At 44.8% G+C, this 13,840-nt stretch overlaps 1 long non-coding RNA gene across 5 annotated transcripts in view; it reads right to left on the bottom strand.

The window, feature by feature from the left end:
• The window catches only part of LOC123605402, a 342,862-nt gene extending 329,031 nt beyond the window's left edge, over positions 1-13,831 (bottom strand). For 2 of the 5 annotated variants that reach the window (XR_006715749.1, XR_006715752.1), the window contains exons 1-2: positions 13,654-13,739; positions 11,614-11,742 (exon numbers count right to left, since the gene is read on the bottom strand). This is a non-coding gene — a long non-coding RNA (uncharacterized LOC123605402). Of the gene's footprint in view, positions 1-11,613; positions 11,792-13,653 lie in introns of all 5 variants that reach the window. The other 3 variants (XR_006715751.1, XR_006715750.1, XR_006715748.1) reach the window with 3 other exon arrangements.
• Positions 13,832-13,840: the final 9 nt, after the last annotated feature.

Raw genomic sequence — 13,840 nt, 5'->3', positions numbered from 1 at the left:
AAAAATTATCAAGTACAGAAAATGGGTAAGTATACGTACTATATTTCAAGAAATAAACATAAGCCTTAAACATATGAGCCAGGGGTAGAAGACTATAAAAAGTAACCAAGCCAATTTTGAAAAAAAAAAAAAAAGAAAAAAAAAAACTTAAGGGTTGCCTGGGTGGCTACATTGGTTCAGCATCTGACTTTGGCTCAGGTCATGACCTCACAGTTAGTGGGTTCAAGCCCCGCATCAGGCTGTGCTCAGAGCCTGGAACCTGCTTTGGAATCTATGTCTCCTTTCTGCCCCTCCCCCTGCTCATGCCAGTGCTTGCACTCTCTCTCTCTCTCTTTCTCTCTCTGTCTCTCTCAAAAAAAAAAAAAAAAAAAAAAAAAATGTTTTTTAAATGTTTTTAATTAAAACGAAGATGGATTAAATAGCAGATTAGATACTAGGGGTTTTTTTTAATTAATTTTTAAATTTTATTTATTTATTTTTGAGAGAGAGAGAAAGAGTGTGAGCGGGGAAGAGGCAGAAAGACAGGGAGAGAGAGAATCCCAAGCAGGCTCCACACTCTCAACGCAGAGCCCAATGCCAGGCTCAAACTCACCAACCATGAGATCATTACCTGAGCCAAAATTCAGAGTCAAACACTTAACTGACTGAGCCACCCAGGCACCCTGATTAGATACTATTAAAGGCAGAATTCATTTACTAGAAAATGGATCTAAAGAAATCTAATGAGTGACCCAAAGATACAGAGAGATGAAGAATACAAAGAACTACATATGTGACATTGGAGGATAGAATAAGATTGTCTAATATATACTTAATTGTATTTACAGAAGAAAATAAAGGAAAGAATAAGAAAGAGGAGTGTTTGTAGAAGCAGGACCAGGATAGGAGTGAAGTGGGTGAGGTAGGTACCTAGGGCATAAAATTTATTTTAGACACTCACTCTCACAACCAATTCTGCATTTAGACAAACTCAAGAATGAGTACCTCCTTAAATTTGGTGCCCTAGACACCTCCCTGACTTCATACTAGTGCTGCCCATGCCAAGAGTTTTTCCAAATTGTTCTAAGACAGAAAACTCTGCATCCAGAAATCCCATGAAGGATGAAGAAAAATATATTCACAAGTACTTACATCAGATTAAAACTGCAGAGGGCCTGGAACAAATATAGATCAACAACAAAGTAATTGCAGTTAGACTGACGCAAGACTTCTCAGCAGTCACAATGGAAACCAGAACGGTATCTTCAATGTGCTGAGAACAAAATAACTGTTGTTCAAGGATTTTATTCAAAAATTTAAATATGAGGGTGAAAGAAAGGAATTTTCAACCCAGGAAAAACTGAGAGAATTTACTACCAACAGACACTGAAGGAAATTCTAAAGGCTGAATTTCAGGCAGAAGAAAAGCAATCTCAGACAGATGCTCTTATAAAAAGAAACAGTGAACAAAGAGATTGGTGGGTCTGTAATCCACCAATGGACAATATCTGTCCATATAAAGAAACAATAGTAAGTCTCTACTAAAAAAGAAAAAAAAAAGATAGAACGAAAACTCTGAACTACAAAAGAATATAAAGGGGTGACAGGGGGAAGGTAGAGACTTAAGGATTTAAGTTAATCTAAGGTCCCTGTATTATATTGTTTAAGAGGGCAGAAATTGTGATTAAGTTTTAAACATCTAGGGGATCCAGTAAAAAAACAGAGAGACTGTAACTTCCAAAGCAATCAATAGGAAAGAATCGGATGATTTTTTAAACAACTCAATCCGGGGCACCTGGGTGGCTCAGTTAGTTAAGCATCCGACTTCTGCTCAGGTCACGATCTCAGGGTTCTGGGTCCGAGCCCCGCATCGGGCTCTATGCTGACAGCTCAGAGCCTGGAGTCTGCTTCGGATTCTGTGTCTCCCTCTCTCTCTGCCCCTCCCCCACTTGCCCTCTGTCTGTCTTTCTCTCTCTCTCAAAAATAAATAAACATAAAACATTTTTTAAAAAATAAAAAAACTCAATCCACACGACAAGAAAGTAGAAGGAAAAGCAAAAATAAAAACCAGCACACAGGGAAGGCCATGCATGTGGAAGGTAGGGGGTATATGCGAAATCTCCTTCCTTTCCTCTCGGTTTGGTTATAAAGCTAAAATTGCTCTAAAACATAGTCATAACACACACATAAGATAAATAGCACAGGATAAGACAGAAAGAAATCTAATTCAGTCATTTTCAGTTCTTATATAAAAACATGCAAACTGAAATGCACCACTCTGCAGCAAAAACACAAAGCTTGTCAGACTGGCTAGAAATTAAAATCCAGGGCGCCTGAGTGGCTCAGTCAGTTCAGCACCCAACTCTTGGTTTCAGCTCAAGTCATGATCTCGAGGTTAGTGAGTTCGAGCCCCACATCAGGTTCTACACTGACAGAGTGGAGCCTGCTTGAAAGTCTCTCTCCCTCTCTTCTGCCTCTCTCTCTCTCTCTCTCTCTCTCTCTCTCTCTCTCTCTCTCAAAATAAATACATATTTTTTTTAATTGTCCTTTTCCACATTTAGTGCTGAGCCTGCTTGGGATTCTCTCTCTCCCTCTCTCTGCCCCTCTCACATGCACTTGCTCGCTCTCTCTCAAAATAAGTACACTTAAAAAAAAAATGTAATAGTGCTTGTTACAAAAAAAAATAAAGGAGTGAGCCTAAGTAACTGCCAAAGTTTCCTCCTGCTTGATCCTGTCAGTGTGATTTCTCCACAAAGTCAAACAGAACAAATTCGGTCATCTGAGGATAGTTTGATAAAGGAACTATTTGCAGACATGTGGCCAGAGTGTAAGGAAACTCAGGATAGTGCAACACTGTGGAACTGTGAAAAAACGGGCTTCGTTATCACCTCTAGGACTGAAGGGCCAGGGAAGACTGGGCAAATCACCAGAATATATTCTGGCTCCTTCTAATCCATTTTCCACACTGTAGCCAAAATGACATATTCTCCAACGTGCATACTCACACACAAACATATACAGCTTTAATACTTTTAATAGTATCCCATGATCCTTGAGCAGGATAAAACTACTAATCTTTGCACAGCCTCTGAAACCTTCAATGATCTGTTCCCTCTTCCCTATCTCTAGCTTTTTCTGGGACCAGAGTCCACTTCATTTTCAATTCTTTAGTCACAGTAGGCTTTATCTTATGTCCTTGGGTTCATCATGCATGCTCCCTCCTACCTCAGGACCTTTGTATATGCTGTCCTTGCCTGGAATACTTCTCCCTCCACCCTCCAAACCCACTTATCACCACTCATCCTTTTGGGCTAAACTCAGGTATCACTAGATATGGAGAGGAACTTTCTTCCCAAAGCCTCAGCTTCATTATATACCTTCAGGGTGTTAATACCTCTCCTGCAGAGCACTTATCACTGCTGTCATTTTATGTTTTAAAAAATTTTTTCAACATTTATTCATTTTTGAGAGACAGAGACACAGAGCGTGGGGCAGAGAGAGAGGGAGACACAGAATCCAAAGCAGGCTCCAGGTTCCCAGCTGTCAGCACAGAGCCTGACATGGGGCTCGAACCCACAAACCACTAGAGCCTGTCACGGGGCTTGAACTCACAAGCCATGAGATCATGACCTGAGCTGAAGTCGGACGCTTAACCAACTGAGCCACCCAGGTGCCCCTGTTGTCATTTAACATTTATATTTGTGCAATTGTTTGATGAATGTATGTCTCACTAGACTGTAAGCTCCATAAGGGGAAGAATGGCATCCTTTATACTCACAGATCTGCACAGTGCTTGGCACCTGGAGCCTCACAGAAGCTCAATAAATACTGATGAGTAAAGGAATGACAACATCCTCACTTAGAGAAGGGTGCTTTGCCCAGAAACAAGTGTTCCATACCCCAAGAAGCTTTCCCCAGTTTCATCACCCAATCTGCATTCATTCATTCAAAGATTATTTACTTGTCATTTCTCTATGTCAGAGAAAATTAAATGCAGCTGCCTTCAAAGGCCTTTCCTAAACATAAAAACACTCTCTGGGCTGTGTATATGGCAAGAACACAGTAGGAAAGCCTCCAAGCCACAGCAATGGATGATGTCTCAGTAAACCTGGTGGACACTGAAGGTGGAGGACGGGGAATGGCTCCCCATTGTTGACCCATCAGACCCAGAGCAAAGGTAGATGGATTAACAATCAACCACGAGCCTTTCCAAGGGCCCTAAATGATGGATGGGGCCACAGCCAATGGGACCCAAGTGACTGAACTCTGGGCATTTTGGTGCGGTGGGCTGAAGGAGTTGAGTTTGGTTGGCTTCAGACAATTGTTAACCACAGAGAAACTCCTCTGCCTTAAAATTCCCATTTGGGAAAGAGACCAAAAGCAGTTCCTTTGATTAACAAAATCTACACCTTGTTGTCTGATTTGATTGACTTTATACATGGATGGTAATGGCTCTATGCCTTGGCTTCCTTATCCTCAATGAGGATGAAAATTTTTAGATTCTTTAAGAACATGAATAATAACAATAGCACTACCAGCTACGAACATTTACCAAACATCACTCTATGCCAGACTCTGTGCTAAGTGTGTATGTGTGTGTGTGTGTGTGTGTGTGTGTGTGTATACATATATATAAGCATATAATCTTTCAATTTTCATGTAAATTAGCTCATAGTGGTCCCCTGCTTAAGACACTTCAATGACTTTCACTGATGTTAAAATGCAGGACACGTCGCTGGCTCTGTTGGTAGAGCATGCAACTCTTGATCTTGGGGTTGTGCATCTGAGCCCCACAATGGATGCAGACATTACTTAAAAATAAACACTTAGGGGCGCCTGGGTGGCTCAGTTGGTTGAGCATCCAACTGCATCTCAGGTCATGATCTCATGGCTTGTGAGTTCAAGCCCCATGACAGGCTCTATGCTGACAGCTCAGAGCCTGGAGACTGCTTTGGATTTTCTGTCTCCCTCTCTTTCTGCCCCTCCCCAGCTTGCACTTGGACTCTGTCTCTCAAATATAAATATACATTAAAAAACACTTTTAACAAAAACTTTAAAAAAAATAAATAGATAAAATGCCAACTCCTTACTATGGCCTTCGAAGCCCCGCAGGACCTGACCGCTCCTATTTCTGCTGCTGTATCTCAAACAGCCCACCCACTAGTCCTTTCACTCCAGCAGCATAAACCTTCCTTCTGCAACTCACATACACGAAACCTGTTCCTACCTCATGGCCTTTGCACCAGCTAGCCCTGCTGCATAGAGCACTCTTCCCTCAGATCCACCTACAGGTGCCTCCTTCTGGTCATTTGGGTCTCAGCTCAGTTACTACCACCCTGACTTCCCTACTACCCTCCCCCCAACGCTCGATCATGGCACCCTGTTTTATTGCCTCCATAATATCTATTGCTATCTAAAATTATCTTAATTCTTTGTTTGCTCCATTATTATCTGCCTCCTCTAACTAGAGTATAAATTCCATGAGAGCAAAGCCTCCTCTGTTCTGTTCACCCCTTGAATTCAGTGTCCAAGAACAGAGCCCAGCACACAGGAGGCAGTCCACAAACATTTAAAGGAGTGGGTAAAAAACCCTGTGAGAGATAAGAACTACTATGTTTATCTGACTTTATAGATGAAGAACTTAAGGCCTAGTGATGTTGGCTGACTTGCCCTCAGAGGTAGTAGGTAAACAGAGGTGCTGAGTAACAATTGAACCCACTTGTGCTCTTAATTACTGCACGAACTGAGACTCATCCCATGACGCATGTCACGATTATCTCACTTCTATTCATTCCTTGCACAGAACCTGGCCCAAGAGCTAGACAGCAAGGGAACAGTGAAGAAAAGCAGTGCAGAGAATGTGAATTAGTAGAACCGCTTGGGAAAACTGGAAGTACTCACTAAAGCCAAACCAGTTCTCAGTGTATATCCACCAACAGATAAACAGGTCTTCAACAAAAGCCGGCTACAGGATGGGGCTGCTGGGCGGCTCAGTCAGTTAAGCGACAGACTTCGGCTCAAGTCATGGTCTCGCAGTTCATGAGTTCGAGCCTCGAATTGGGCTGTCTGCTGTTCTCACAGAGCCTGCTTCAGATCCTCTGTCCCCCTGCCCTCCTGCTCCTCCCCAGATTGCGCACGAATGCACACGCTCTCTCTCTCAAAAGTAAATTTAAATTTTTTAAAAATCTATTAAAAATCATATACAGGACTATTAACAGAAGCCATATTCTTTTTGATTTTTAATACTTTATTTTTAAGTAATCTCTATACACAACACGGGGCTCAAACTCATATCTCCAAAATCATGAGTTGCATGCTCGACCAAATGAGCCAGCCAAGTTCCCCTAGAAGCAGCATTCTTTTTTTTTTCCTTTCTTTATTCTTTTTAAGTAGGCTCCATGCCCAACATGGGGTTCAAACTCACGACCCCAAGGTCAAGAGTCACAAGCTCTACAGACTGAGCCAGGCAGGTGCCCCCCAGAAGCAGTATTTTCTTTTTTTTAATTTTATTTATTTATTTTGTGAGAAAGAGTGAGCACGAGTGGGGGAGGGACAGAGAGAGAGAACACTAAGCAGGCTCCGCACTGTCAGTGTAGAGCCCCACATAGGTTCAAATTCACGAACCATGAGATCATAACCTGAGCTGAAATCAAGTCACAGGCTTAATCGACTAAGCCACCCATGTGCCTCAGCAGTATTTTTAAAACTAAACACTGGAGGGGCACCTGGGTGGCTTAGTTGGTTAGGTTTCCAACTCTTGATTTTGGCTCAGGTCCTAATCTCGAGGTTCAAGGGATTGAGCCTTCTGTCGGGCCGTGCTTGGGATTCTCTGTCTCTCCCTCTCTCTCTGCCCCTCCCCTGCTCTTGCTCCCTCTTTCTCTCTCGCTCTCTCTCTCAAAATAAATTAAAAATCTTAAAAAAAAAAGTAAACATTGGAAACAATATAAATACCCATCAATAATAGAAGGAATAAATATACTGCAGTACAACTCTATTTTGGAATTGTATATAGCAACAAAAAAGAAACTACAACTATATGCAACCACATGGATGAATCTCACACAAAAAAGAATCTACTACAGAATTCCATTTATAGAAAGATAAAAAAATAGACTACATTAATCTATGGTGCTAAAAGTCACGACGGTGATTACTCTCGCGGGTGGAGGTGGGGAATGGTGATGGTGAACAACGCGAGGAGCATGAATGTGGCTTCCAGAATACTGGTAGTGTTTTGTTTTTTGACCTGTCCACTAATTCCACAGTTGTGTTCATTTAGTGAAAATTCAGAGTTGTATACTTGATTTGTGCAGTTTTCTGAATGAATTACATGAAATTTATGTTGAATTGCATGAAATTGCCATCTTTCTACATGAGAAGTGGTTGAATATTGGCAATTTCGTGTGGTTCAACTAATATGTTATACACACACACACACAAAAAAAAGATCACTGAAGAAAAGGGGGGAAAAAATCCTATCCAGTTGAATTGCTTTGTACACGGCTCTGTAAAAAGTGATTTTGAGAAAGAGCCTGTGCCTTCCAAGGGCTCCTTGGCAGGTGGTAAACAGGCTCAGGATGGTTGTAAATTCTTCCCCAGGGCCTGAGGCTGGTGCACTTGGCTGTGTACTCCAGAGTCCAGAGCCTGGGCCAGCCCCAGTGTGATGCAAGTCAGCTGCAGGAGGCCAGAATGTCCTCAAGCAGAGATGAGCAACTCCAGCCTCAGACCCAAGATGTCAGTATTCCTGGAACATGCCAGCCCTTGCTGGCCCTAGCCTCTGTGCTCACTGTGCCCTCCTTCTGGGCCTTTCCATGGCTCCTGCTCTTCAGCCTTCAGATTGCCTAGAGAGGCTTTCCCTGACCTCCCTAAAGGGACCAGCTCAGTCCCCCATTCGCTGTTACCTCCCCCTATTATTCCCTTTGTAGATTTTACCAACATCTGAAATTGTTATTTTTTGGGTGTTTACTTTTTATTATCTGTTCCCATCATTACACTAAGCCCTAGGAGAACAGGGGATTCCTAGAATGTATTTACTGTTGTATCCTTGGGGGCTGGCATGGCAGCTGGTACCTAGAAGGTGCTTAAATATTGGTTGAATGAATGAATGTGCAAGTGAATAAATGAGCAAATGAAGTGGCATAAATGGAGGTCAGGGGAGAAAAAAGTGGCCCAAAGTACAACTGTCAAGTCAGGAAGAAGGACAACGCCCCCATCTCCCTCATGAAGCAAGATCAGGCCTCTGGAAAGTTGCTGATCCCCGGGGTGTAGACATCCATTCCTCATCCCTGTGTTTCTAACAGGGTCCCCATTCTGTTGTGTGAAGGATACAGACATTTATGAGGTATTTACTGAACCATCCTATGGAGTAGGAATAAATCATCACACCCATTATATAGACAAGGTCGAGGGTCTAAAGGATCAGTAACTCAGGGCACCTGGGTGGCTCGGTCAGTTAAGTGTCTGACTTTTAATTTTGGATTGGGTTACGATCTCACAGTTTTTGCGTTCGTGCCCCACATGGGGTTTCACACTGACAGTGAGAGCACGCTTGAGATTGTCTCCCTCTCTCTCTGCCCCTCCCCCACACTATTCTCTTTCAAAATAAATAAGTAAACATTAAAAAATTTTTTAAAAAGGACCAGTAACTCACCTGAGATCCATCAACAATTAAGTGGCATTACTTTGGGCATAGTCTAAGTCTGTCTGTCCCTAAAGCCAGAATTTGCCAACTAGTCTACCACCTGATTTTTCAAGTTACTAGGGGATTTCTGTGATTTGCAAAAAAGGACCAAGGGGGCTATTTCTGGCATTTTTTCCTTCTTTCAGTGGTTGCTCTGGAGGTAGCTCCCACACCTGAAATAAACAGGGCACTTGCATTTTATGTGAACTTGAACTAAGGCAAATCTGAACCGTGCCGTATAAATATATTCACAAAAATCTTGACTCAGAAGCCCAAACTGATACCGTGCAAATCTGACTTCACCGTCACACCTATGAGGAAATTATTCTTGAATTATGTGAGGTCTCGTGGAATCCTTCTTTTGCATACCATTCTACAGCCCTGTTTGGCAAAGAGTGAAAACCACGGATCTTTGAGGAAAACTGGGGCAAAGGAAGCCAGTGACCTGTGTTACCATAACCAAGTTAAAATCTTTAAAATATCCTGTTACACAGATCAAGTAGAGGACCACAAAAATACCTGTGCACTTGGTTCTGAGCTAAGTTACTTGAAAAACATACTTCCCTCCCTTACTGCTTGCTCATAACAACCCTCTGAAGCAGATGCTAGGGCTATGCCCTCTTTACAATAGAGTCTTGAAGAGACTGTGAATAATGCAAAGTCACCAAGTGCTTAGTACCCCTTCCCCCTACTGATACAACAGAATCATTACTCAGCATACTTTCAGAATTATACTGGTAACACATGTGCTATCGCCAAAATTCAAGCATCTATATTGGCCAGGGTTCAAATCAGCTCTCTGGTGAACTATTTAAAATACCCAGCCACACAGCTGAATCTAGCTTAACGTTTGTCCTGCAAAAATTGTACTAGTTAAAGTAACAATGACAGCAAAGGTATTACTGTTGTAACTATTTATTAGCAGTGAAAACTGTGTTTACAGTTTAGGTTAGCTTTCTCTTTCCAAAGTTTGGAATAGCCCACATAAATGGACTCCTCTTAAAATTCTAACTCATTCCTTGCATGAACACGGCCGGGTGTGTTGAAGAATCATCTAAATGTATGCTTTGCACTTAGAATTCGCCAGATGCTGTTCTAAGTTATTTGTGTACATTTTTCCATTCAGGTTCCAGTGAACCCTTTGTGGTAAGTGCACCTAGTAGTTTTCATATTACAGAGGAGGACACTGAGGTATCCAAAGTTTGGAGAACCTGTCCAAGACTATGGAGCTTGTAAGGGTAGGAGAGGACTTCAGCAATCCGTGCTCCATGTCTGCACATGTATCTTTCAAGGTCTCCGGCCTTCAAAGCTGAAACCAATGAACACACGGAGCCAGAAAGCCTAGGAGCTAGGCCAGAAGAGAGTTCTAACTCAGGTCTGACACATCCTCGAGCACTCCTCAAGACCCCTTTCTGCTTCTGAGCTTTCTGCCACTGAGACCAGCTTGGCTGAGGTTGCATTCTGCAGATCAGAACCGCAGGGAAGCTTTCCCCAGGGCCCCCAGGCTGTGTCCCCCTACTTTGCTCTCTGCACTCTCTGCTACATCACTGTAATTAAATCAGTCTTTGATCAATTAGCTGTTTAATGTCTCATCTCCCCTATTTGATTACAAGTGGGGGGCAGGTAATCTGTTTAGGCTGGGGGGCTTGGCTTCCACTGCTTAGTACTTTATGTAAGGTTGAAAACTGTGAAGTGAATATAGAAATGAACGAGGGTGTTGATGAAGGTAACAGGGGGAAAAGCACACCCTACCCCCACCCACCTCACCCCTGACTGAAAGTTCTATAAAGGCAAAAATTGTATCTATTTTTTTTTTCCTCAGGATAACCCCACACCTGGCACTGTGCCTGACACACAGGGAGTGCATAAAAATTTTTGGTGGAATTAATAAATAATTAAGACATAGCCTCTGACTTCTTATCTGACAAAGAGAAAGGCTACGACCCAGCATACAGCTTTTTAAAGGAGCAGTACATAGGAAAACACGCCGTGCACCCGCATGGCACACAGTAAATGCTCCATGAATGTCTATCAGTGAATTGGAATTCCTGCCTCTCCTAACTCCCACTAACTGCTCCAGGTCCTGGCAAGGCTAGGGGCTTAACAAGACAGCCAAGCCAAGAAGTGAACCCACTCCCTGGCCATGATCTGGTAGGGGTAAAGATGTTTACGTTGAGGTTGGGGTGATAGGACTATAATTAGCACAGGCAGGAATGCAGGGCCGTTAGGATTTGCCTCTAGCAGAAAAGTTATACCTGGGCAGGAGACAGCAGCTTTGGAATAAACAAAGTCAGATGAAGCAGAAGAGAAAAAAAAGCACAGGCCTACTGTCCACCTAACCCCAAAGAACAAATATGGCACCTTCAGCCCATCAGGGGAGCAAACATTTTGCATCTCCCTGTCACCATTCAGTCTGTCCCCTCACCCCCAGGCCACGGGCCTCTGGGCTGCTACAGAGGTTTAGAACACAAGCTAGAATGTGTCACGACCCTGCTTAAAACCCTTAAGAGGGTAATATCTGAACTCCTCACCAGGCCAACTTCCACCTTACTTGCCAAGCTGTCGCCACAAAGCCCTACCATCAGCACTTCCACGTCAGGCCCTTTGCCCCCACAGGGCTTCCAACCAGGCTCCCTCAACCTCCCTCAGGCTCACCCGTTCTCAGATTTCAGGTCTCAAGTCAGACCCCCTCCTGGCACTTATCACAGCCTCAAATTGCATGGTCTGTCTGTCTCATCAAAAGGTTGTGAGCTTCACAAGGGCAGGGAACACTGTTTCTCACCACTGAGTCCTCAGAGTCAGGATGGACTCTTACACAGAATATGTGAATGAATGAATGAATGTATACATACATACATACATACATACATACATATATACATGCACTTCTCAGAACACTTGCCCCAAACCTCTCTTTAGGTACCAAGTAGGAGCAGAATATACCCATCACTTACCTCCCAGACACTCTGGAATCACACTCTACTTACACATCAGAGGCTCCTCCCAGGCCAGGGCTGGGGGCTCCTCCTTCTTCTCACCATCCCACCAAGGCTGTGCTTTTTTCACCTCATGCTTCAGGAAAGCTGGGAAAAGATCAGGAATGGAACCCCGTGTGTCTCTTGGCTAAATCCCCTAAAGAAAGGAAAGAGGACAGCAAACCCAAACTACTACCACCATCTTGCTTTCCTTTGATGGTTTAGAAAGGATGTATTTACTGCCATCCTTTTAACTGTTCAAGCAAATCCCAGAGAGATCACCGGCTGCAAAATTACTGCTCCAACTTTCCTTGTTTAGTGTGCTTAAATGACTTAACAAAACACCAGGTTTTTATGTTTGTGATGCTGAGAAGGGGTGGTAGCAAAGTAGAGAGAGCTAGGTTGCAAAGATCTGGAAAATCAGCACTATATTCACTAGATCTTCCACTGAGCAGGTAAAGGACGCTTGGCCTCAATTCCTACATCTGACAAATGGTAATAATGACACTGAACTTCAGTACCTGCAAAGAGAAATCCTCAACAACTGTAATACTCTCTACTGCCGTAGTAAAGAGTTTTTCTTTTGACTTTAAGTAAGGTCTTGGCCCTCAAAGACGGAGGTCCCCTAGGCGAGGGGGAGCTCTGCTCCCAGGAGCTGAGTTAAGTAAATCACACTGCAAAGCTACATCTGAGTAGTGAGAAGGCATTTTAGACTGAGACTCTGTAACCTTGAGTTCTAGTCTGGGTTTGCAAAATGTCCCTCTGCAGCCAGTCTCCTGAGCCCCAGCCCCAGTCCCAGCCCCAGCCCCAGGCCAGATTTCTGGCCTGGACTGGGAGCCTTTCATTGGCTCTTCTGACAACAGCCAAGCGCAGTCCTTTGGTGGCGTAGAAAGAAAAAGGACAGCTCACAACCTCTGGCAGTGAAGCCAGAACACCAGCAAGAGAAACAGGGGGATTCAGGCCCTGGCCCAGCTCACATCCCTGTATCAAAGCCACCCCCAACGCTGGACTTCCCCCTCCGTGCCACCCAGGCTACAGCATCCTCCTTTCCTGGGCGGAGCTGGGCCTGAGGCTGTTGTGAGGGCTCCTCGCCTTCACAGAGTCAGGCCTAAAGGCTGGGGCTTTTCTTTTCAACGGCCTAGACTGATGGGATAACCCCATCAGCATCGTTAACTGCAAAGAAAGGACCCCCGGCCATTTCCATTTCCTTTGCGGCTCAAGAACCCTGTTGTTATTTAATCCCATGGCTACTCCGGCAGCATCCTCGGCTCTGCCGACTCCACCCATCCACCTGGCCAATTCTCGGCTGTTCCCGCTTCCCCGGAAGGGCGCTGATGGGGATGATGGAGAAAAGGCTCCTACTGGAGGAAGGGGCCATAGCCTTCGGTGGACATAGACTCCTCAGGGTTGGAAAAGGCACGGGGGTGGAGAGTGAAGCAGCTAGTGAGGGCAGCCAAGGGCGGGCAGGCGCCAGGGCACTGCGGACAATACACTGGGGCATGGAGGGCGTGCACTGCAAGGCGAGAGCCTGGTCTCCTCTAGTTGAGTAGCCAGCGTCGGTCGGGGGAGGGTACTGGAAAAGGAAGAGGTCTCGGTCTTGTCGCTGTCCACGCCCAAGAAATGGTGGGGTGGGGGGTGGGGTGGTCTGCACTCACTCAAGGGAGAACCAGACTTAGTAATGGAACCAGATGCACTCAAGCAACCCCCACTATGCCCTTCTGTGCTACGGACATTTGATATTTTAATTTTTGGTAAGCGTAGTTTCAAGACCCCTCCCCCCACCCGACGCCCCTAGGCTAGAGAAAGATAAGGGCCACAGCAGGGGTCTTCCCGTCTCCCGCCAACACCGCCCCCCCCCCACGCCCCGCGACAGCCTGCGGCAGTTCGACATCCCAAGATCTAGGTGTGTCCTCCCCACCCGGCTCTCCGCCCAGGATTCAGAGGCCTCAGTGCCCCCCGCCCCCCAACGACACTGACGGTTCCTGCCCAGGCCCGCAGTGGCGTGAAGGTGGCCTTTACCTCCTCTCGCAGGCTGGGAGGGGGTACAGCCCGCGCAGCTGAGCCAGCTGCAGCAGTCGCCGCCGCCCTCCATTCATTAAAAAAAAAAAAAAAAAAAAGGCAACAACAACCTCCACCCCTTTTTGTAAAAGAACGACGGCCTCAGAGGAGCTAGAGTCAGCCCCAGCAATCAGGGGTTAAGTCCTTT

Source organism: Leopardus geoffroyi, chromosome A1, assembly GCF_018350155.1.
Source record: "Leopardus geoffroyi isolate Oge1 chromosome A1, O.geoffroyi_Oge1_pat1.0, whole genome shotgun sequence".
Taxonomy (NCBI): Eukaryota; Metazoa; Chordata; class Mammalia; order Carnivora; family Felidae; genus Leopardus; species Leopardus geoffroyi.
This window is presented reverse-complemented; position numbering and strand designations above follow the sequence as displayed.